General features: G+C 41.7%; 1 protein-coding gene across 3 annotated transcripts in view; it reads left to right on the top strand.

Moving 5' to 3' along the window:
- Positions 1–23,997, top strand: part of WDR37 (WD repeat domain 37) — a 219,303-nt gene that overhangs the window by 13,561 nt on the left and 181,745 nt on the right. For all 3 annotated transcript variants that reach the window (XM_056519509.1, XM_056519510.1, XM_056519511.1), the window contains exon 2: positions 2,812–2,879. The gene's annotated coding sequence lies outside the window, so the exon portion shown is untranslated. The remainder of the gene's footprint in view (positions 1–2,811; positions 2,880–23,997) is intronic.

Below are 23,997 nucleotides of genomic sequence, written 5' to 3'. Positions count from 1 at the left end.
TGCCCATAGGACGAATAACACAATGGGCCACCACCCCACAGATACAGTGTGACAGCAATATTGGCCGCCGCCCCAGTGTGAACAGATCACTAATCATACTTTACCATGTGCTCCAGGCCTGCAGACTGGGAGAAGCCTGGATTAAACCATCAAGCCGGATTCACACTATGGAATTTCTGACCGGAATTTTGCTTGCTGTCAATGGGATTCCACTGCACAGTGCACACTACAGAATTCCGCTGCCAAAAAATAGGAACTTGTTCATTCTTAAGAACGTCTGCCTCTAAAATTCTGCCACCAAAAGAATGAAATTGCAAATTTTTCAGGTGAAATCCGCTCTGCAGACGTTGCTGCCTAGGGGGACTGCAATGTCTGCATGGTCCTAGCGTGACTGATTCTGGCCGCACTCTGCATTCTCCGGATGGATTTCGAGTGTGAACCCAGTCTTATATTACAGCATATTGGCGGCTGATCGGTTCACTTTATCAGTTATGCTGTTAGGGTCCATTCACACTATGCAATTCCGCTAGCGGAATTACGCGCGGTGAACTTTTACATCAGTGTGAATGGGTTTCCGCGAGACCCGTTCACACTGATCAATTTAATCGGCGGAAAATTCTGCAAATGAAATTGTTCCGCACAGACATTGAACATGTTCATTCTTTGTGCGGAATTCCGTGAGCACTGCATAGCCGTAAATGGTGACGGCGCAGTGCCGGGTGGTCCTTCCGCCGCTCCTTCCGCCAATGGTGGCTGCCAGGCTGAATTCCGCGAGCGGAGATTCAGCGTTTGTTACGCAGTGTAAACGCACCCTTATACCGATGTATAATATAAGCTGTTTTCTACGAGTACAATTCTTTGCTTTAAAGGGGTTCTCCGGTGCTTAGACATCTTATCCCCTCTCCAAAGGATAGGGGTTTGATCGCGGGAGTCCCGCCACTGGGGACCCCCGTGATCTTGCACGCGGCACCCTGTTTGTAATCAGTCCTCGGAGCGTGTTCACTCCGGGTCTGATTACCGGCGTCCACAGGGCAGGCGGCGTGTGACGTCACGCCTCTGCCCCCGTGTGACGTCGTTTGAATAGGGGATAAGATGTCTAAGCACCGGAGAACCCCTTTAAGCCTAGTGTACATTACAGAACCATGGCATTGGAGCCTACCCTATACCTACCCAGCGCTGGTCTCCTGCATCTCCTATTCACCTCCATCTAATCCACAAATTTTCTTCATACTTCTTCTTGCTTTTGAGAGGTGCACTGGATTCAGGCCTCTATGCTATGGCCAGTCATTGGCTGAGCTGGCAGCTCTTGCTCCAAGCACTCGGATGCAAGAAAAAAAGTGAAGACCGGGAAACTGAACAGAGGAGAATGTGAGGTGATGGGGATCTGGTGTAGGCAAATATAAAAAAAAAAATTTTCCCGTTATATATTTGCCCCCTACTCGAAACAAAATTATTTTTAATAAGTACCTGTCATGATCTTGATAAATTTTATAATCCTCCCCAGTTCACTGCCCCATCATGATAAATCACCCCCTGCCTTTATTTTTTAGTTTTCTACCTTGATATTGCTCTGTATTTTCTGCTCTGTCTCAGATTCACAGACTGGGAAGGGGTGTTCCCCAGCAGTCGTGACATCATCTGAAGCCATTCAGGGGAGAACTTCCTCCCTCACTCTGCTACACACAGCCCAGAGCAGTTCAGTCTGAGATTAGCTATTATTGGCTAAGGCTGCACACACACACTCTCCCCCCTCAGCACTCCGGACTGCATTTCCTGATTTTGGACTTCTGTCTGTGCAAGAGATGGGGGGGAGGGGGAATGTGTTCTGGACAAGTAGGGAGACACCTAGTGGCAGCTTTTTTTAAACACAAATAAATTATAGAAAACATTTTTTTTTTTTTTTTTTTAACAAAGTACATTAGAAAGATTTTTTTTATTTACCATAAGGAGTGCAATGGCAAAAATTTGTTTTAATGACGGTGCCCATTTAAATAAAGGTTAAACAACCCCTTTAATATAGTGTCCAGACAACAGTACACTGTAAGTTCTCGCCAAGATGCTTCTCCTTATCCATGAAATACTTTCCTTGAAAGCTGAGATGTGACTTGTGGTTTGGCACAATACACATATTTTTTTTTTTTTGAAGCAGGATTGTTATGAATGTTTATCATGTGAAGAAGCATCGGAAAATGTGGATCAGGTTTATCCAGATGTATGACAACTCCGGCTACTGGAAGTTCACCTGTGTCCTCGGGAGTAAGGAATATTCCATGTCGGTCTAATCTGATATAATTGGTGGTTGTGGTTACATTACACCATGTGTAGATTGCCTTGACAAGATGATGGTTGTGGGCAGGGACTGGCTTCTATTGGGAACCTTCCTCTTGTACTGTAATAAGACTTTAAAATCGAGAAGAACCCAATGATATTTTCTGGATCAGACGCCAGGGTGTGATATAAGGGAGCATATAACCCACCGTCTTGTACAAAGGCTGTTGGCACTACAGCTGAGAAGCAGTATCGGAACAGGATACGTCATCCCCTTGCCAGCCTATATACCAGTCTCTTATTACTGGGCCGTTACAGACTTATACGCATGCCTTAGAATCTGCTGTTTGTTACAGATGCATCAAGGATATTTATGGACCATCATAGTTTCTTGCACTTTTATCAATAGTGTTTAATCATTATGGGCATAAAGTATTTTGTTACTGTTTTATTAAAATGTATTAAACTTTATGTATTTGTGTTTTAAAATATATATTTATTGGTATATTTAGTCTTTTTTTTAATTTTTTTTCTTAATTTTAGGATATTTGACCCTGTACCAGATGTTATAAAGCCCTAATGGGCCAGGAGGATAGCGCTACTTAAAACAGGTGAGTTGCCAGAATATAAAGTGATATAATAGTTAGATATGGTTGTAAAAAGATGAACAATCATAGTAAGAGAAACATAGTAGGCAGCTTTACTTTCATTGGCATGACGGTTGAAGGTCTCTATTCTTTGTTGTCCCCGCTCCCCTAACCCCATCTCGGGATTTTTTTTTTCTGGTAAGGTATCATACTGTATAAAAACTTGTTTAAGGTCTGACCCGCTAGGCTCCATACTCATTTAAGGATTGACGTGAGTCACTCTGGTCAAACCTGTCACACACCCAATGGTGAATCCAAGCAATATGTTAAAGAATTATTTAATTTTAAAGATGCTGCATCTATACATCATGAATTCTTGGCTATGTTGTGTGATCTCGACTCTGATAACAAGGAAATTACATGTTCTGTGTGGTGGACTTCTTTCGAGCTACAGGATAACTTTATCTCTTATCAGATCCTTCCTGGCAGCTCTTAGACTTCCCCACCAGGCTCTGCCCTCTTTGTTCATCTCTATGTCTTTCCATTTATAAAATACAGCTGACCAGATAACTTTAATACTATCTGTACAGACCAGGAGAGCAGTGATATAGTAGGAGAGTCCACACAATAATTAGTTGTAAACCTCCCCTGACTCCCTACCTGTCTCTGCTATTCCAATTCTCTAGTTTGTCTACACACAGATCTTCCTGCCTTCTGCTTGTTGGAAATGCTGACAAAAAGAAACCTATCACAAGGAACTAGACTGAAGCTGCATCTCGTAGAAAGGCATTCAGACTATATAGTGAAACTTAGGGGGCAGAAGAAGTTATTGGTCAGCATTATTGTACCTAATGTATACACATTTAAAATTTTTAAAATATGTGAACAAATAGAAGTAGAAGTTGTTTTACTTCGGAGTGATAAATAAAGGAAAATAGATAGTAGAATTGCAATTTAAAAAAACAGCAACAACCCTGAAACCAGCCAAAAAAAGGAAATGCATGTGATAAGCAAAAACCAAAGCTTTTGTGGTTTTGTGTATGTTCTATAGCAGTGCTTCCCATCCAGGGTGCCTCCGGCTGTTGCAAAACTACAACTCCCAGGATGCCCGGACAGCCGAAGGCTGTCCGGACATGCTGGGAATTGTAGTTTTGTAACAGCTTGAGGCACCCTGGTTGGGATTCACTGTTCTATAGGAATGCTAGAAATGTTGCCGTTGCCTTGTGCATTTGTTCTGTGTCATAGCGCTCATTGTTTGCGTTACTTCTGATTGCTTCTTCCATATCTGCCTGCTGTGTGTTAGGGATGGTTCAGTGCTTTTCTAAACCATTCGACGCACTTTGAATTCCTTATTCTTGACTTTTATTTCAACCATGTAAGGTAAAAGCATTTAAATTCAAGTCGTCTTCAAAAGCGACCAGCGTGTCTGTGGTTTCCCTCCATCCGTTATATGTGTATGTATGTACATAAACCTCTGTCTCTGTAGAAGTAGACATTTAGCTATAGAGCCATAAAAACACACATTTTAACTTGCTACATTAATAGCTAAAAGCATAAAATTCCCTTTAGCTTTATTACAGACGGTTACTGCATCTTCACCGTGGCAGTCAGCTGGTACGATGCCAAAGCATTAAAGGCGTTGAGCAAGATTTGATAAAAGGGTATGATTTTTGTTTTTTGGAAACACCACACTTGGGATGTGTCTGGTATTGCAGAACTGCCAAAGTCATGTAGGTGTCAGTAAGCTGCAATACCAGACATCCTGTGAATCTGCCAATGACCGACCCTACAGTGAGCCCCCTGCCTCTGCCCACATGTCCGCTTGTAGCAGCAATTTGCTGCTACGAGCACACACACCGGGATCTGCACGACTGTAGTAAACAGCAGGCGCAGTTTACTCTCAGACATCGCGGCTGCTCTCTGCCTACCTCAGGGAGCAGAGGAGCGGCTGCGATGTCTGAGACTAAACTGCGTATGCACACTCCCTTTACTACAGTCGTGCAGAGCCCTTTATGTGTGTTGTAGCAGTGGGTTGCTGATACAAGCCGACACGCGGGCACAAGCAGGGGGTTCACTGTAGGGTCAGTCATTGGCATATCCACAGCGTAAAATACGCTGTGGATCCCTTTCATGTGACCCTACCCTGAAGCTGTAAAAGCTTATGTCCATACAGTGGTCCCTCAGGTTACAATATTTTCAGCATACAGTAGTCTTTTTTGGCCCGTTGTAACTTGAGACTATACACAACATAGAATGCTACAGACAGTCCAGATCTGTGAAATATGTGATTGGCTGGAAGAACTGACCAATCAGAATTGACATTCACTGGTAAAACCCCCTGTATTACTGAAGTGCATTCACTGACTGGCTGTCTGGTAGTGCCTCCCTACAGTACAGGGAGGTATTACATGTTCTGTACACTTTACCTGTACCAGGGTTAGCTGCTCCTTTGGACACCAGGTGAGGGCGGCTCCATGTAACTTTTTTTTGGGACACTGTGTTCTGTACAGGACCATGAAGAAGCTCCTGTCCTCTACATAGACAGTGATTACAGCTCCCAGCAGATCTTTATTACTTTTATATGTAAGGACTTACTTTATCTGTATTTTATCTACTTATTTTTCCTAATTTCTTCCTTTTTCCTTTTTTTGGATGACCTTTTAGTGGCTTCAGAATCAATTACCAGATTTCCAGAGTTATCATCTCAACATACAATGGTCATTGTGGAACCAATTCATATTGTAACTAGAGGGACCACTGTATTTGTGGTGTTGCCTTTTTTTTTTTGTTACTTATTTTTTGTTTTTTTTTACCATTTTTATTTTTTTACTGGTTTTGTTAAAGCTTATATGCTTCATCCTGAGCAGAGCTAGGAATGTTAGTGCAGTCAGGTCACCAGTAATCTCTTTAGCACCTTTCTCCCCCTTGCTTAAACGGGTACTCCGGTGAAAACCTTTTTTCTTTTAAATCAACTGGTGGCATAAAGTTAAACATATTTGTAAATTACTTCTATAAAAAAAAATCTTAATCCTTCCAGTACTTATTAGCTGCTGAATGCTACAGAGGAAATTCCTTTCTTTTTGGAACACTGATGACATCACGAGCACAGTGCTCTCTGCTGACATCTCTATCCATTTTAGCAACCATGCATAGCAGATGTATGCTAAGGGCAGCATGGTGGCTCAGTGGTTAGCACTGCTGCCTTGCAGTGCTGGGGACCTGGGTTCATATCCCACTAAGGACAACAATAAATAAAGCGTTATTATTATTATAATAATGTCAGCAGAGAGAACTGTGCTCGTGATGTCATCAGAGATAATTCCAAAAAGAAAATTATTTCCTCTGTAGTATTCAGCAGCTAATAAGTACAGGAAGGATTAAGATTTTTTAATAGAAGTCATTTACAAATATGTTTAACTTTCTGCCACCAGTTGATTTAAAAGAAAAAAGGTTTTCACCGGAGTACCCCTTTAAATAGGGCATATTAAAATTTGGAAGTTTTCCACTCTCCTGCCTCTCGTTCTCCTATACATGACCTTAGTTGAATATTTTAAATTCTTTGTCTTTTGGCTAGTTTTGTTTTGCCTTCCAACTACTTTCTCCCTATTCATTTTATTAAAAGGCAATGTGGTTGACGCCCACATCTGGAAAAAGAGAAAATGTCCTAAAAAAAGAAAAAAAAGCTTTGTGAAGTCAGAAAGGAAAAAAATCCTGGAAATAGTAGGCAAATAGGACTTGATACTTCAGAAAGTTTCTTTAGGCTATGTCCACTATTTCCACAGCAGATTTTGACGCAATCATTAAATTCTACACGTGTGGATTTCATCCTATGCATTGTAAGGCTCACAATGTGTCAGTATCACACATGTGTGGGGCAGCGCTGTGACTGGGTTCCTATGTACTATTTTGTCAGTGTTTTTAGCCAAAACCAGATGTCTGTCCAAAAACACTACATTATAGTTTTTCTTTGTGTCAGTCCCACACCCTAGTGTTGGCTACAAATACTAATCAAAATATGGTACATAAAACTAAGAAAAAAGGTAACTGTCCAACTTTCATTGGCTGAAAAATGTATGCACAAAATGTTTAAAAAATAAAGAAAAAACCCAGACCAAACAGAAAAACTATTTCCAGATTTTTTTTTAAAAGTGTTACTATCTTTAAGAAAAAAAAATCCTATAGAAATAGACACAGTGAACATCTCCAGACATTTTCTTCATGTGGGGGAGGCTTGTAAGCATGCTCTGGGACCCGTGCCGAGTGGAAGGCTGAGCTCCTAGTGTCTTGTCTTTCTAATAGTGTCACCTTTCCCTGTAATGCTGCACAAATCACTTTCCAGCAGCTTTCTCCTTATTAACACCTATAGAACAGGGAGTCACAGTTTAAAGAAGTACTGCACTGTATGACAATTTATCCCCTATCCACAGGATAAAGTATAAATGTGAGACCGCTGGGACCCCCCCCCCCCCCCCCCCCCGTGAACTCCTGCCCAGGGCTCCTTGTGCACGAAGAGATCTCTGCACCGTGCAAGGAGACAGCATGAAGCTGTGGCCAACACATGCCTTTCATGTATCTCTATGGAAGAGCTGGAGATACACAAACTCTGTATCTCTGTCTCCCCTATAGAGATGCATGAAGAGGATGTGTCTGCCGCCACCACATGCTGTGGTCGACATAGCTCCTTTCATTGGAAGAGCTGGGTTTCCAGCTATCAGAGACTTATCCCTATCTCAGTGTTTCCCAACCAGGGTGCTTATTCCCTATCTCAGTGTTTCCCAACCAGGGTGCTTATTCCCAAACTCAGTGTTTCCCAACCCGGGTGCCTCCAGCTGTGGCCAAACTACAACTCCCAGCATGTCCGGACAGCCTTAGGCTGTCCGGGCACGCTGGGAGTTGTAGTTTGGCCACAGCTGGAGGCACCCTGGTTGGGAAACACTGCCCTTTCCATTGCATTGTGGATATATTGTCATACACTGCATTACTCCTTTAATTTTAGGCCTAGTGGCCAGAATGAAAACTGTAAGATTTCAAGATTATTTTAAAATATGGATAGTAAAAAACACAAAAAAAAATTCTTAAAAAAAGATGTTAAACATAAAAACTTAAACAATAGGTCATTTTCTGGTGACAGGTTCACTTTTAGTGCACATCCCATTATTACCATAGGTTTCCATTCGGCTCCTGGAGTTTCTATTACTATACTGGAGAGGATACGGCTCACATATCATAGTTGCATTACAATGCAGGATGCAGTCTGCTACAGGGTGGCACAGGAAGAAAGGTTTATGTTGTTTGGATTCCTGGCCGGGCATCCTAAGGGCATCTTACACAGGAAATCTCTGAAGCTAATAGGTTGGTTGGGGCTTCAGAGTGTATACAAGCGGATGGTGCCTGCAGCCATCATGAGCATAGAAATCTGCAGCTTGTTTGGTTTTTCTTCTCCTCCTGGAATGAGAAGCTCAGAAATTCCCCCGAGCTTTATATTGTGGGGAAAGAAGAGAAATTACTCACTAAATGTTTAAATCGTCTAATGAAAATGCTGCCATTCCTGGGTTTCCCCTTGGACCAGTAAGAGGCATGTGCCATAGAGGAAGAAACAGTTTAAAGGGGTTATCCACCATAAGTTGATTTTTGTACGTACCTGCCAGACAGTAATGGACATCCTTAGGAAGGATCAGTGCTTGTCTTGGAGCTAAATGACTGTGTTCTGTGTCAACCACAACGCTGAAACTATCTTTTTGTGAAATGGCTATTTCCTGTTAGAGTTCCCACTCTACAACTACAAGTCCCATGATTCCTTGTTTGTAAGTGTGAGATCACTTTTCTCCCTCCCACACATCAGCCACCCCACCCATTGAAACGCACAAGTGCTCCCTTTCATGCAATAGACCAGTGTTTTCTGACCACCCTCCAGCTCCAGCTGTTGCAAAACTACAACTCCCTGCAGAATGATCACACAGTAGTCGCCCCACCAATTGAAAGCAAACAAAGGCTCCCTTTCATGACCTGACTAGTAATGTAATGTCTCAGGCCACACTGCAACCTGAGACGTCATTTTGTATGCTGTTAAAAATAAACATTGGGGCAAAAATAACATAAGAATTGCGAGACCACCATGAAACACAGGCACAGACATTATATTATGAATTACACTAACTTTACAGGGGGTCAGACTAGTGCTGGGTGGTATACCGGTATGAACCGGATACAGTTTTTTTTTTTCTCCCACGGTATGGATTTTTGCCCATACCGCTATACCGGTCGGGCCCCTCCCCCACCCTCCGGATGAATTGTAGAGCCCTGCACGGCGCCCTCACTTGTCCCTGTGTGCTTCTGTGGACCCCCGCTGCGCCTGTCAGCCAGTGGTAATACCGTGGCGGTAATACCGTGATACCGCGATAATAAAAAAATACCGTGGTATTCATTTTAGGCCAAACCGCCCAGCACTAGGTCAGACTGAGTTAAATAGATGAACCAGTAACAAGAATATATGCACCCCCAGAGCCCATGGGGACCCTCTGTTTGGAGACTAGTGCTGTCCAGTCATCAGTTGATTAAAACATTTCCAGGAGGAACAACATTGTATAGTGTTGAATACATAAGCCCCATAGTGTTATTTAATGTTGTGCTCACACAGGGCCTTTCTGTGTTTTCTCATGTGAAAAACTGCAGCATCTAGATGTTCAGAGTGATAAAATTGAAAACATCTGCTTTTTTGCAGAGTGTATATATTTATATATTTTATCTGTCGCTCACATGTCTTCAGGCATGACACTTAGTGTAAGTTGACATGAGTTTTCTTACCACTGTATTTTGAGACAGGAAAAAAACAAACAAAAAAACGCAATGCTGACATTTGGGAGGAACCCCGCAGCGGAGAACATGTAACTGCAACACAGAAAATACATAACTTGTCCACACATTGTAATAGGACTGCCTAAACCAGCCCCCAGCTGATTTCAGTAGCTGGGGGCCGCCGCTAACAGCCAGCATGCGGCGATCCCGATCGCCGTGGCTGGCTATTAACCCTTTAGATCGCCGCTGTCTAAAGGGACATGTGAATGCTCCCTGGTGGGCTAGTGGGGTGTATCGCCCCTCCGCGCAGCATGATCACAGGGGGACGATCCATTATAGAGGTAGCCGGAGGGCTTACCTCTGCTTCCTTGGTGTCCTCTGTCATTGATAGATCCTGTCTGGACTAGGCTCTATCAATGGATCACAGAGCTCATAGATCAATGGAGTTCAGTAGAACTCTGTTGATCTGTATAAGGAATCTAATGGTTCCTCCTAAAAGTCCAATAAAGGACTAATAAAAAAGTGAGAAAATTTTTTTTCACTAAGTTTAAAAGATACACGCATTAACCCCTTCCATATTAAAAGTTTAAATCATGCCCTTTTCCTATATAAAAACATGTAAACATAATAATAATAAACATTTGGTATTGCTGCGTGCGTAATTGTACAAACTACTAAAATATAACATTATGTATCCTGTACAGTAAATGACGTAAATGTAAAAAAAATACCAAACCACAGAATTGCAGTTTTTATAATATCCCAGAAAAAAAGGTAAAAGCTATTAAAAAGTCAGATCAATACCAAGATGGTACCGATATAAAAAAAACTGTTCATGGCACAAAAAAATGAGCCCTCATACAGCCTGGTATGCAAATGTATTATCTTTTTTTTTTTAAACCTACAGGGGTCAAAAAATTGCAATAAATAAAAAATCATTATGAATTTTTTTTTTTAATTAGTAAAAAATGACAGAAACCATGCAAATCTGGTATTGCTGTAATCAGGCCGGTCTAAAGTATCAAAAAATGTTAGCTCAACCACAAGGTAAATGGCGTAGGAAAAGTAAACCACAAAACCTGCAAAAGTTATCTTTTACTATTTTAATTTCACTTCACCAATATTTGTTTTTGTTTCGGAGAATGTTATGGAAAAATTAAAAGGTATAATTCTAGTTAGTTATGGGTATTATAGGGCAAGGAGGTAATGTAGATTCGGCTCTGTAATGTATATTGTGGGGTTTCATCCTTTGCAATTAAAATTTCTGATCTCTAAGGCTGGGTTCACACTACATTTTTGCAATACAGTTTCCGTATACGTTTTCAATTTGAAAACCGCATGGAACCGTATTCAGTGGTGTGGAAATAAAAATAAAAAAAACACAAAAATAAACTACTTGTCCAAGGGACTAAAGCGGAACACAATCTACTTGTCCCTCAAGTAAATCCACTTTTCTTGGTAGATAAAATAATTTCAACCAAAATAGTACGTAAATAAGGTCTTTATTAGTTACTGCCCTTTCGTTTTTTTCCTCCTCTACTTATAACAGCCATAACTCTTATTTTTCCATCTACAGACCCATATGAGGCTTGTTTTTTGCGGGGCCAAGTATACTTTGTAATGACACCTTTTAAATTTTCCATAACTTATGCTCGGAAACAAAAAAATATATATATTTGTGAGGTGAAATTGAAAAAAAATTCTAATTTGGGGTTTTTCTTTTTTTCGCCATTCACCTTGTGGTCAAACTTACATATTATTTTGATACTTTAAGTTGGCCGGATTACACCAATACCAAATTTGTTTGGTTTCCTTCATGTTTTAAAAATTTTTTTTTTTACTTTTTAATAAAAAAAAAAAATTCCTGTCCCCTGTAACATTTTTAATTTTCTGTATACTGGGCTGTATGAGGGCTAATTTTTTTTGGCCCATAATATGCTGTTTTTATTGGTAGCAATTTGGTATTAATTGGACTTTTTGAGCCCTTTTTTTTTTTACTTAACTTTTTTCTAATAAATTATGTTATAAACATAAAAAACGCAATTCTGTGATTTGATATAAATTTTTTTTTTTTTATGTTAACGCCATTTACCGTCGGCGATATAAAATGTTATTTTTTAATAGTTCGGACAATTACGCATGTTTGTTTTTATTATGTTTACATGTTTTTATATGGAAAAGGGGGGTGATATTAACTTTTAATATGGAAGGGGTGAATGGGTGTTTTTAAACTTTTATTACACTTTTTGTAAATACACTTTTTTAGGAGGATTGATTTAGACTCCTCATACAGATCAATGCAGTTCTATTGAACTCCATTGCTCTGTGTTCATTTGGTTGGAATTCAGAGGTAAGCTGTCCGGCTACCTCCACAGGGGATAGCCCCCCCTGCGATCGTGCTGCGGGGAGGGGTGGGGGTTTGTACACATTGTATATAACATTGTACACACTGATTTCCTACACTGTTCACTGCCATGCATTAACATGGCACTAATCAGTGTTATCGCCGCTTGACTGCTCCTGCCTGTATCTCAGGCATGGAGCAGTCATTCAGCGATTGGACACGCAGGAGGCAGGTAGGGATCCTCCTGGTGTCCTGCAAACTGTTCGGGATGCCGCGATTTCACTGCAGTGGTCCCGAACAGCCCGGCTGAGCTGCCGGGATGCTTTCTGTTTCACTTCAGATGCGGCGGTCAACTTTGATTGCCGCGTCTGAAAGGTTAATACCGGCATCACTGCGATCGATGTCTGGTATTAGCCGTGGGTCCCGGCCATTGATGGCTGCTGGGACCTACCCTATATGACGCGGGGTCACCGCGTGACCCTGCATTATATCACGGGAGTTAGCGCAGGACATAATATACGTCCTGCGTAGTTAAGGAGTTAAAAAAATAAAAATAAAAAATGTAGGGAAACAATAGAAAATACCATGGAATAATACTTGTTGGAAATCAAAACCCAGAAAAACTACAATCCACTCTTAGTAAATCAGGACCATTGTGTAGCCCCGGATGCAGAATAAAAGCCTTTGAGCAGTATTTTATAATCTACTTACCAGGTCTCCTTTCCCCAGAACTGAGAAAAGTAGGAATTTAGTTTTCCAGGGTGTCTATAAAAAATGTATGTAGTGAAGATATAGGGGGACATTTTATGATTGCGGTCTCTACATTAGGTGGTGATTGGCATTTTGCAAAACAAAAAATAGAAAACAAAAATTAAAAATAAAAAAGCCTATATTTACCTTGTCCCGATCCCCTGATATTTTGTCTTCCAGCTTCTGAGACAAATAACTCTGAGCAGGACCTGTCCGCTCAACCAATCACTGACCATTGTGGTGTCCTGTCTCGGCCAGTGATTGGCTGAGCGGGCAGGTCCTGCACCGAGCTCTTGTCTTGGAAACAAGAAGAAAACAATAGATTGGGGAACTAGACAGGGCCACATGGTGGTACGGAGGGGAGTATAGATTTTTTTTTTTTTTTTTTTTTTTTCTGCCAGTAGACAGGATATGAATTTTTGTAAAACATTTAAAACCCTCTTTTTCCCCTCTGGAATGAGGGACAGTACTTTATTTTCATTCAGGCAGTGGGAGGGTAAGATGTTAAATTGTGTTGTGAAGCCAGAAGCCCTAAGTTATTAATAGTGTGATCTGGAGTGCCCCCCATTATTAATTGTACTAAATATCTATGCATTGGCGATCAACCAGCTTTGCAAACACTTAGATGTAAAACTTATTATTGTAGTTGCACAGATATATAAAGCAAAATCATCATTTTGCTTTTTGCATCACTGGACTAATACGGCTACTCCTAACTAATCTATATATATATATATATATATATATATATATATATATATATATATATATATATGTATATGTATATATATATATATGTATATATATATGTGTGTGTGTATATATATATTATATATATTATATATATATATATATATATATATATATATATATATATATATATATCTGTGTCACCTCTTATATGGGCACTGTCAGATACAAAAACTTTTGATATGTTGTAAAGCATGTATAACCAATAGGTTTTGCAATTGCTTTCATTAGAAAATTTTCAGTATTTCATACTGGAAAAAGCCAGTCAAACAACTGCCCCCCCTGCCTGCTTGGACACATACTAGTCCTGCTGTGTCCATGAGTCATCACCTATGTCTTGGACACACTTCCTTGATTGACAGCTGTGAGTGCAGGGCTCAGAGCAGGAGGAAAAATCCTCCCACTGTCAGCTTGTGTCCCGCTACTGTCAGTGAGGACAAGCTGGGAGTTGTAGTTTTGCTAATGCTAGGGGAGATGTGAGCAGACATCATACTGAGGGAAGGGGCAGAGACCTGCAAAGTGAGGCCACGCCCCCTCCCTTTGAGAGGAATTCAGACTAGTGAGCTAAATTAAAAGTGTAATAAAAAAATAAAGGTGCTAGACACATACAAATTAGATGTACATGGTCAGGATTAGCTACTGAGTGATATATTAAAAAAAAAAATTTCTGTTGGATCTGAAGGGTACGCTTTAAAGGGGTATTCAGAGATTGTTTTTTATTTGATTATGCTACAGGGGCTGTAAAGTTAGTGTAGTTCATAATATGGTGTCTGTACCTGGGTTTCATGGTGGTCTTGCAATTCTAGAATTTTTGCCCCAAGGTTAATTTTTAACAGCATACAAAATGACATCTCAGGTTTTTCTAGGTTGCAGTGCACCCCGAGATATTACATCACTAGTCAGGTGATCAGAGGGAGCTTGTCTTTGCTTCAGTGGGTGGAAGGAAGATCATTCTCTTTTTGCTACAGCTGGAGGCACCCTTGTCAGAAAACACTGGTCTATTGAATTGAAGAGATCACTGGTGTGTTTCATTGGGTGGGGTGGCTGATGTGTGGGAGGGAGAAAAGTGACCTCACACTTACAAACAAGGAATCATGGCATTTGTAGTTGGAAAGAATAAACTTAAACAGGAAATAGCCAGTTCACAAAATGATAGCCACAGTGTTTTAGTTCTCTCAAAACATAGCTATTTAGCCCCACGACTAGCATAGATCCTTCCTAAGCATTTCCATTACTGTCTGGCAGGTAAGTTCTAAAATCACCTTATTGTGGATGACCCCTTTAAGTTATTTTAGGATAAAGTAAAATTTTTGCATACTCTCTCCTGCTCGGACCACACTTTGAATCCTAACACTATTTATTTGATATCACGCACTTGGATATCCGCTATTTATAAAGAACGTGCGCCTTTTCGAGGAACTTGGGGCAAGTACCTATGATGTACACGAAGGAAAAATAACTTTATTTACACATAAAATGGTACAGTAATAAATTCTCAACTTGCCTTTTAAGTGTCATAAATTTTATTCCGGCCCCCTTGAAGGAGCACGATCTGACAATATGGCAGTCGGACCTAAAAATGGCTATGCAGTTCTACTAGAGGGCTGTAATATCCAGGGCCCAATCTGAGATCTGTGGATGTCAGCGAATGCTTAGCATGTCTCTGCGGTTAGGTCCAGACCTGCAGAGCTCCGGGCATGACCTCCTATTTCCCTCACATGATAAACACTGGTGGTTCGGGTGCTTCCTGTTCACTATTTTCAGCTCACGTTTCATACATCAGAAGCCGTCAGCGAAATGTTTTGTCTGTAGTATGTTTAGTTTCTGCCTTCTAGGACAGGTTCACAGAGGGTTTGGCGCATGGTGCAGCGTACTTGCCGCCTATGTTTTCTACCTTTTTGTCACATACAGGACAGGATAAAAAATGTGGAAACCAGCAATCTCCAAACTATGGCCCTCTAGATGGTGCAAAACTACAACTCCCAGCATGCCCGGACAGCCGACTGCTGTCCGGGCATGCTGGAAGTTGTAATTTTGCACCATCTAGAGGGCCACAGTTTAGAGACCACTGCTGTGAACAGTGAAATGTTATATACCATAACTGTTTGATGTGTTTTGCTGCTTTGGCATCTGTCGTCCTTTACTACTTTTGTCCATAAAACATGTAATTCTCTCTAAACCCGTTTGCTGTAGATTTCCTGCATGCAAAATCTGCAGTGGTGACAATCTCTGTTTCCATCTATACTTTATTTTTTATATTTATTTATTTTTTCTTTTTTTGGGGGTGGGGATTGGTAAAGTGGGCACGGTTACCAGGATGCTGCACCAACATTTTTAGAATAGTTTGATTGTAATAGAAAAAGATAACAGTAAGCAAAAATTGGGGATTTGTTTCAGTGCAGAAAAAGAATATCACAGAAGCGCCTATACTAAAAACTTTTGTTGATAAATCTATGTAATAAATAAAAAATAAAATAAAAGTAACCCCATTTCAAAATTAATAGCACATTTATAACCTATTTTCACCCCTACTCCTTGATCACGGAGAGTCAAACAATTGTGTCAGGCCAATAACACCAACAGAGAAATATACTGATCAAAAGGGGTAAATATCACAGCAATACAGTAAAGGCAATATATGACTCTTCATACAAGATCATACATGATTGAGCACAATGTGCATCCAAAACATTTGCCCCAGAAGAACTAAAACACAGTGGACCCAAGATAAATAAGGTCCAATTTATAGGTACCCTCCTCCCAACGCATTTCACCCGTGCTTAAATGGGATCATCGGGGGACTTGATGTTCCTCTGATTATATCATTTAAAGAGTTCCTCTCATGAGCTTGTTTAAATGTTATAATCCTCCCAGTTCACTGCCCCATCATGATAAACCACCCCCTGCCTTTATTTTTATTATTTTTTAGTTTTCTACCTTGTCATTGCTCTGTCTTTTCTGCTCAGTCAGATTCACAGACTGGGAAGGGCCATTCCCCAGCAGGCATGACATCATCTGAAGCCATACAGGGGAGAACTTCCTCCCTCACTCTGCTACACACAGCCCAGTGCAATTCAGTGTGTGAGATGAGCTCTGATTGGATAAGGCTGCACCCCCCCCTCAGCATTTCATGATTTTGGACTGCTGCCAGGCCAGCAGTTCCTAACACAGACAGAGGTGGCAGCAGAGTGCACTGTGGTCAGACTGGAAAGAACTACACAACTTCCTCTCGGGCATACAGCAGCTGATAAGTACTGACAAGTTTCAGATTTTTACATAGAATAAATTTACAGATCTTTGTAATTTTCTGGCACCAGTTGATTACATTTTTTTTTTATAAATAATTCCCTCTAGAGCACCCCTTTTAGTCTGGTGTATACAATACAATTTCTTAGTAAATCTCCTCTGTAGTGTTGTTGGAGTTAAGGACCAGATTTGGTCACCACTAACTTGTTGTTACTAATAATAGTGTTCCGCGTCAGAGCCTTCCTGGAAATAAGTCCTAAAACAAATCTTCCAGTTAGTGGAGTGAAAGTTGCGTTCTAATGTGAGAAACGCATATGTGTCTCAGGAGGCAAAAAAAGCGTAGGTCCCCAGAACAGACCATTGTCATGGTAACTGCAGACACCACCGTAGAATGAGAACTGATGAGAGAAAATAGCTTTCCATTAAAACTTCAGGAAATTCCTTGCTTTTAAGGTGTTGCTGATGGAGAATGATCTCAATTCAAGTTACCGTATATACTCGAGTATAAGCAGAGTTTTTCAGCATGATTTTCCTTGCTGAAAACGCCCCCCAGCAAGTCTGCAACAGCCAGTGTGCACTATATCATTATGGTACACATTCTAGTGCAGTTTTGCACAGTGAAATAGATAAATGTTTTGGGAAAATGCTTTAATGCATTATTTTTATTTATTTTTTTCCTGCAGAAATTTTTTTCCCACCTTTTTTCTACGTTGCTGTTAATGTAGTTGCTGTAGATTTCTCATCTGGGAATTCTGTATGGAGAATCTGCAGCAAATATGCCAGGTGTGAACACTGCGTGTGCAAAATTTGAATAGGGTGGAAGTAAATTACATGCATAGCCTCCTTTATATCTGGCGAAGAGCCTGTTTGTAGCCTCCATTGCAGATTCTATAAAAAAGAAATAAATTAAATAAATAAATAAAAATGTCGACAAGTAACATAGCTCTTTTGACTGCAAAAATTCTGCGTACAATGATGGAAAGCAGACAGACCCAGTTATTAAAGTCAAAGAGGTCCATCGGGGGGGGGGGGGGGGGGGGGGGCGCGCTAAGTGTCTGTAATGTAAAGGTTTTGGCTCCCACATTTCTCTTACGTTGCTCTAAAACTATGATAAAACAGATCAATGGAAACCACTTCACTGGTGTGAACGAAGTGTTTTCTCTACTTGAAAATTCCCTCCATGGATACCCGGCCCAATGTAATAATGATCGGCCAAGGTGATGTCGTGTGGTGACAACATGATCTGCTTGTGCCCAGTACAGATCTTTTCTTTCAGAAAAGTGTTTGATTCCTTTTCGTTATACTTCTGTCATTTTATAAGGATATGATGAGAATCCTCAACTTTTTTAAATTTACAAACTCTGAAATTTTGTTATTATGGCCCGCCTCAGCAGAGTTAATATTATGTCTTCTTTTTTACTTTTGTCTTTCTTGCAAAGACACCTGTACATATATTCACGTGTACTGTATCTGTTGCAGATTTCATGCTGTTAAATGAATACAAATTAATAACTGAACACAGCAGCAGCCCCTCCGCCCTCAAATCTGCAGCAGCGCCCTGGGGCCTCGAATCTGCAGCAGCACCTGGGGCCTCGAATCTGCAGCAGCACCTGGGGCCTCGAATTTGCAGCAGTGCCCTTAAATCTGCAGCAGTGCCCCCAGGCTTTGAATTTGCAGCAGTGCCCTTAAATCTGCAGCAGTACCCCCAGGCCTTGAATTTGCAGCAGTGCCCTCGAATCTGCACCAGTGCCCCCTGGCCTCGAATCTGCACCAGTGCCCCCTGGCCTCGAATCTGCACCAGTGCCCCCTGGCCTCGAATCTGCACCAGTGCCCCCTGGCCTCGAATCTGCACCAGTGCCCCCTGGCCTCGAATCTGCACCAGTGCCCCCTGGCCTCGAATCTGCACCAGTGCCCCCTGGCCTCGAATCTGCACCAGTGCCCCCTGGCCTCGAATCTGCACCAGTGCCCCCTGGCCTCGAATCTGCACCAGTGCCCCCAGGCCTTGGAATCTGCAGCAGTGCCCTTGGAATCTGCAGCAGCGCCCCCGGCCCTCGGCATCTGCAGCAGCGCCCCCGGCCCTCGGAATCTGCAAATGATCTGCTGCTATGTGTGAATGCACCCTCTCGGTAGCTTAGTGATCTTCTCTGTTGCAGAAGACGTGAATTTGCAGCAGTGCCCTCGAATCTGCAGCAGCGCCCCCAGGCCTTGGAATCTGCAGCAGTGCCCTTGGAATCTGCAGCAGCGCCCCCGACCCTCGGCATCTGCAGCAGCGCCCCCGGCCCTCGGAATCTGCAGCAGCGCCCCCGTCCCTCGGAATCTGCAAATGATCTGCTGCTATGTGTGAATGCACCCTCTCGGTAGCTTAGTTATCTTCACCGTGTCCTGGACCACGTCTTCTGCAACAGAGAAGAGGCAGCTCGACCTCTCCCACTGAACAAACATTGAAAATGGAGGTAAAGACCAGCAGTTAAAGTTGTGAAATAAAGTAGTGATAGGAAACAGCTCAATACATTTTTGATGCTTTTCATTTTAGATCTTCCTATAACATTGCTCAGAGACGAGAAGCTTTTTATGCTGTAACACATTAAATATCAGGGGAAAAATCCAACCACCAAAGCTAAATGTTGTGTGTTCATGCTAAAGAACTAGATGCTATAGGGAGGACATTTACCACAGGATAGAATGGCTGTGAATTTTTCCTGTAGCTTTCCACTGGTAAAATCTGCATTGCAGAGCGGGGTCCCGGCGGTAGCTCAGTGGCTGCCGTTAGCGCTGTGGATGCGCCCAGCATGACCCTACCCTAAAAGTCCACAATAAATCCTTCAAAAAATGTGGTGTTGCAGAGGCTGTATTAGTCACATGTGTTGACGTGCCACCGCTAAAATACTGGTTAGGCTAGAATTCCACTGAGGTTTTTGCAAAAACACTGATAAATGCCCATTTTGCCGCATGGTGTTTTTTCTGTGAAAAAACACAGCGGCCAGATGTTAGCTGCAAGTCAAAAGTATACTGCAAAATGCCAGATCCACTTAGCCTTTTTCAATTTGGCGTTTTTTTTATTTTTTTTTTTTTTTTAATCCTTTGGACGTTTTTCACCTCTTTTGGGCTCAGAGGCTGGTTTTCAAAAATGTCCTCAAATTGAGTATGGCGTTTTTTTTTTTTTTTGAAAATCTTGGCGTTTTCTTCCCGTAGAAGTCTATGGGAGGGAAAAAACGCCATGTGGGTTTTAACTACTTTAGCGATCCAAAAAAGTGATGGAGATACCTTTTTTTTTTGTTAAATTTCGTAGTGTACTATTTAAAAAAATAAATAAAAACACACAGTAGTGATGGAAAAAAAATTATTTAACGAACTTTATATTTTTTAGAATATAATTTTTAAACAGGGATCAATTTATGTGGGCATGCTGGGAGTTGTAGTTTTGCAACAATTGGAGGCTCCCTGTTTGGGAAGACATCGCAATATGGGCACTTTTCACAGCAGAGAGTGCCAAAAATGTTCTGACCAATTTTTTTCAACCAACAGCCTGATGTTACCAGGGTGGGCGAAGACCATTGTTACTGTCCCATCTCAGCCTATATAAAACCAACCTGTTACCACCTAGGCCCTGGAGCTCCCTGGCTTAGTAATGGATTCCGTCAATAAGACCGGCTTCCACTACTAAGCCTGAAAATTCAAGTAAAAAATAAAAATAAAAAAGACACATTGGGAAAAATATTTTATTTTAAAAAACATTCCCCCACAGCCCTCGTTGGCCATTTTATTAAAAGAAAAAAAATCTAGTTAATCCGCAGTAGTCCTCCATATCCCCGTAATCCTCTGCATACACGGATCTGAAACGGGAAGAAAAAAGAAACACAAAAATGGGTTAGGACATATTTGGTGCTGTCCGCTGGGGCGGACATAATGCAATGTCTTCCCAAACAAAGAGCCTCCAATTGTTGCAAAACTACAACTCCCAGCATGCTGAGTTGTAGTTTAGCAACAGCTGGAGTCTCCCTGTCTGGGAAGCAGAAGTAATGGAAGAAAATACCAGGAAGGTATAGCGCGATCCACCAATCGGGAGACTCTGTCTTAAATGAAGTTAAATTTATTTGCTAAACATAATGCGTTGCGAGGGTTTAGACCCTCTTCATCAGAAGTACAGGCAGTATGGCAGATACTGCCTGTACATCTGATAAAGAGGGTCTAAACCCTCGCAACGCGTTATGTTTGGCAAATTTAACTTCATTTAAGACAGAGTCTTCCGATAGGTGGATCGCGCTATACCTACCTGGTATTTTCTTCCATTACTTCTGCTTGCTACTTTGGTCTGGATCCTTGCCGCCGACCACCAGGAAGCTGCACCACCACTGGAACTCTTGATTCATGCACGTATTGCTGTTGTGTCATCATACACAACAGAACAAGGTGAGCAAGGTTTCATTATTTGACACTGACGCTCACCCTTACTATACCACCTGTACAAGACGATATTGCCCTATGAGGAGCTCTGCTCTTTTCGTTTTTCCTATAGAACCTACTCCCTGTCTGGGAAGACACTGGCAGAAGGGTCTGTTCACATTATACAAAACGTACAATGTGAACAGAGCCTCACACCCTTACTAGCCTGGCTACCGTCTGTAGTTCCGCCCCTAATGACATCATCACTAGGGGGTGGAGCTACATGGGACAGGGAGCGAGGGAGGTAAGTGAACCTCGTCTTCTGTATACACTATATACAGCTATCTATAGATAGCTGTAAATACTGTATACTGCCCAAAGGGGCTATAGGAGCAGGGAGTCCTGTCAGTCTGATAGTGTACCCATGTATACTATACAGGAGCTGGGAATCCTATGTACCCCTGTATACTATACGGCCGGGGGGAGGTGAGTAGTAATGCTGTACATCATTTCTCATCTCCTTACACTCTGTGGACTGGGCGCTCAGCATCCGACCCCCAGAGTGGTACCTGAAGGCAGTGAGAAAACTGCAACAGGGTAAAAATTGGACTGTTTCCACACACCAGGAAAAACACCAGAAAAATGGCCAAAATGCAGGAAAAAGCTGTGGCAGCTTTTCTGGCAGTTTTTCTTGGCGTTTTTGCTCAGTGGAATCCTAGCCTTAATCTTCTGACAATGTTATAGACCAAGATGGGCTGAGAAGATTAATATAGAGTTCTAAAGGGAACAGATTCAGTAGAATAAGTAACTGATAGCCCTTAATAAGCATAAAAAGAGCAGGGATTCTAAGTTCAGTGGGGGTCCTGGACATCAAGTGACAGCTTTCCCTGTACAATTATCAGTGATTGACAGCTATCATAACAGTATAAGCACCACCCACTGGACTCCTTAGCCCATCATAAGCAGAGATTTCAATCAGCAAGTTGTTTTTCATATTTTTTTTTTTTTTTTTACAAAACTATATATCAGTTCCTCTTGCTCTATAGTCTGCTGCACACACCGGAGCTTTGGAGATTCCCAAGCACTGTACTTAGGTATCTCTAGCAACAATGAATAGATCGTGTACAGACCCACATCTACATTTAATGGGGAGACCTGGGTCCCTGTCTAGACAACACCAGAAAGTCCCTTTAAAACCTAACTAAATAACTCTCATTCATTCTATAATTAAATATTTTGCAACTTCTGCTGTTGTAAAAAACAGAAAAAACCCTGCTATTTCTTAGTGAATGGGAGCATTGTCTACATTTAGTAGCTAAAAACCTGCCGTGGCTTAAAGAAGTCTCATGCCTGAAATGTCAGAAAAATGTAGGTTTTGGATCGCGGGAGGTCCGAGCGCTAGCCCCCTGCAATCTCCCCTAGGGGGGGCCGGACTCTCCCCCAGAGCGGCGTGTCACAACCCCCGCTCGAAGCATGGGCTGCCACGCCCTCTCCAGCTTCGGTGGGTGTTTGGATAGCAGGGGGAAAGAGATTTACTAAAGTAACTCTATCCATCCACCCACTTAAGCATAGCCATGCATAATGGAGACCTTGGGGGAGATTTATTGAAACCTGTCCAGAGGAAAAGTTGCTGAGTTGTCCATAGCAACCAATCAGATCGCTTCTTTCCTTTTTTAAAAGGCCTCTGAAAAATGAAAGCAGCGATCTGATTGGCTGCTATGGGCAACTCAGCAACATTTCCTCAAAACAGGTTTTAATAAATCTCCCCCATGTGACTTATGAAATATTGTCTCTGGCTGCATGGAATGCTGGCAAAGGAATAGAGCTGTTTCCTGGGTAGGGTCACATGTAGCATATACACAGCATATCTCACTCTGCGCAAAGTCCTGTGCTCTAAAAAGAGGTGCAATAGTTCTGCTCCAAGGGAAGGATCTGTTTCATCAGCACCGCTGTGTTATGTGATGAAATAGTTAATTTGGGGAGATTGTTTTATTTCCTGTCTCTTTGTTATTTGCTTTTCACTTTTTCCGGGCCCTCTTCCCACCTCCCACGTGCCACCCTTCATGGAACAATGTCTGTTATATAGTCAGCCCTTTGTTATGTCACTTTTACTCTTCATTATCATTAACTTTACATTAAGTGCCCGCAATTTCTTTTTTTTTTTTTTTTCTTAGAAACATTCAGGCGATCCGACACAGTCACATGCTAAAAATAAAAATGGGATTTATAGCAGTCTACAGGGCGTACTCTTCTTCCGTATGACCCTGATTTCATACGAAGGTTCTGGTTTTCATTTTGTCAGGTTTGCAGGGAAGCTGAAAAATAATTGTTCCACATTCCTATGATATTACACTATATTATCGATGTATTCTCTATAGGGGCTCTGTGTGGCTGACTCCATGTGCTGCTCTTGTGATTTACTTGCATGTGGCCTAATAGATTATAATAAAAGGCAGTGCTATCAGATGGGTGCTGGGGTGCTGGCCGTGCATCATCTACACTGCTCAAAAATATAAAGGGAACACTAAGATAACACATCCTAGATCTGAATGAACTAATCGTATGAAATACTTTCGTCTTTACATAGTTGAATGTGCTGACAACAAAATCACACAAAAATTATCAATGTAAATCAAATTTATCAACCCATGGAGGTCTGGATATGGAGTCACACTCAAAATCAAAGTGGAAAACCCCACTACAGGCTGATCCAACTTTATGTAATGTCCTTAAAACAAGTCACAATGAGGCTCAGTAGTGTGTGTGGCCTCCACGTGCCCGTATGACCTCCCTACAATGTCTGGGCATGCTCCTGAGGAGGTGGCAGATGGTCTCCTGAGGGATGTCCTCCCAGACTGGACTAAAGCATCTGCC

The sequence above is a fragment of the Hyla sarda genome, chromosome 5 (assembly GCF_029499605.1).
Source record: "Hyla sarda isolate aHylSar1 chromosome 5, aHylSar1.hap1, whole genome shotgun sequence".
NCBI classification, from domain to species: Eukaryota; Metazoa; Chordata; class Amphibia; order Anura; family Hylidae; genus Hyla; species Hyla sarda.
Note: the sequence above shows the minus strand (reverse complement) of the source record. Positions and strands in the feature narration are given on the sequence as shown.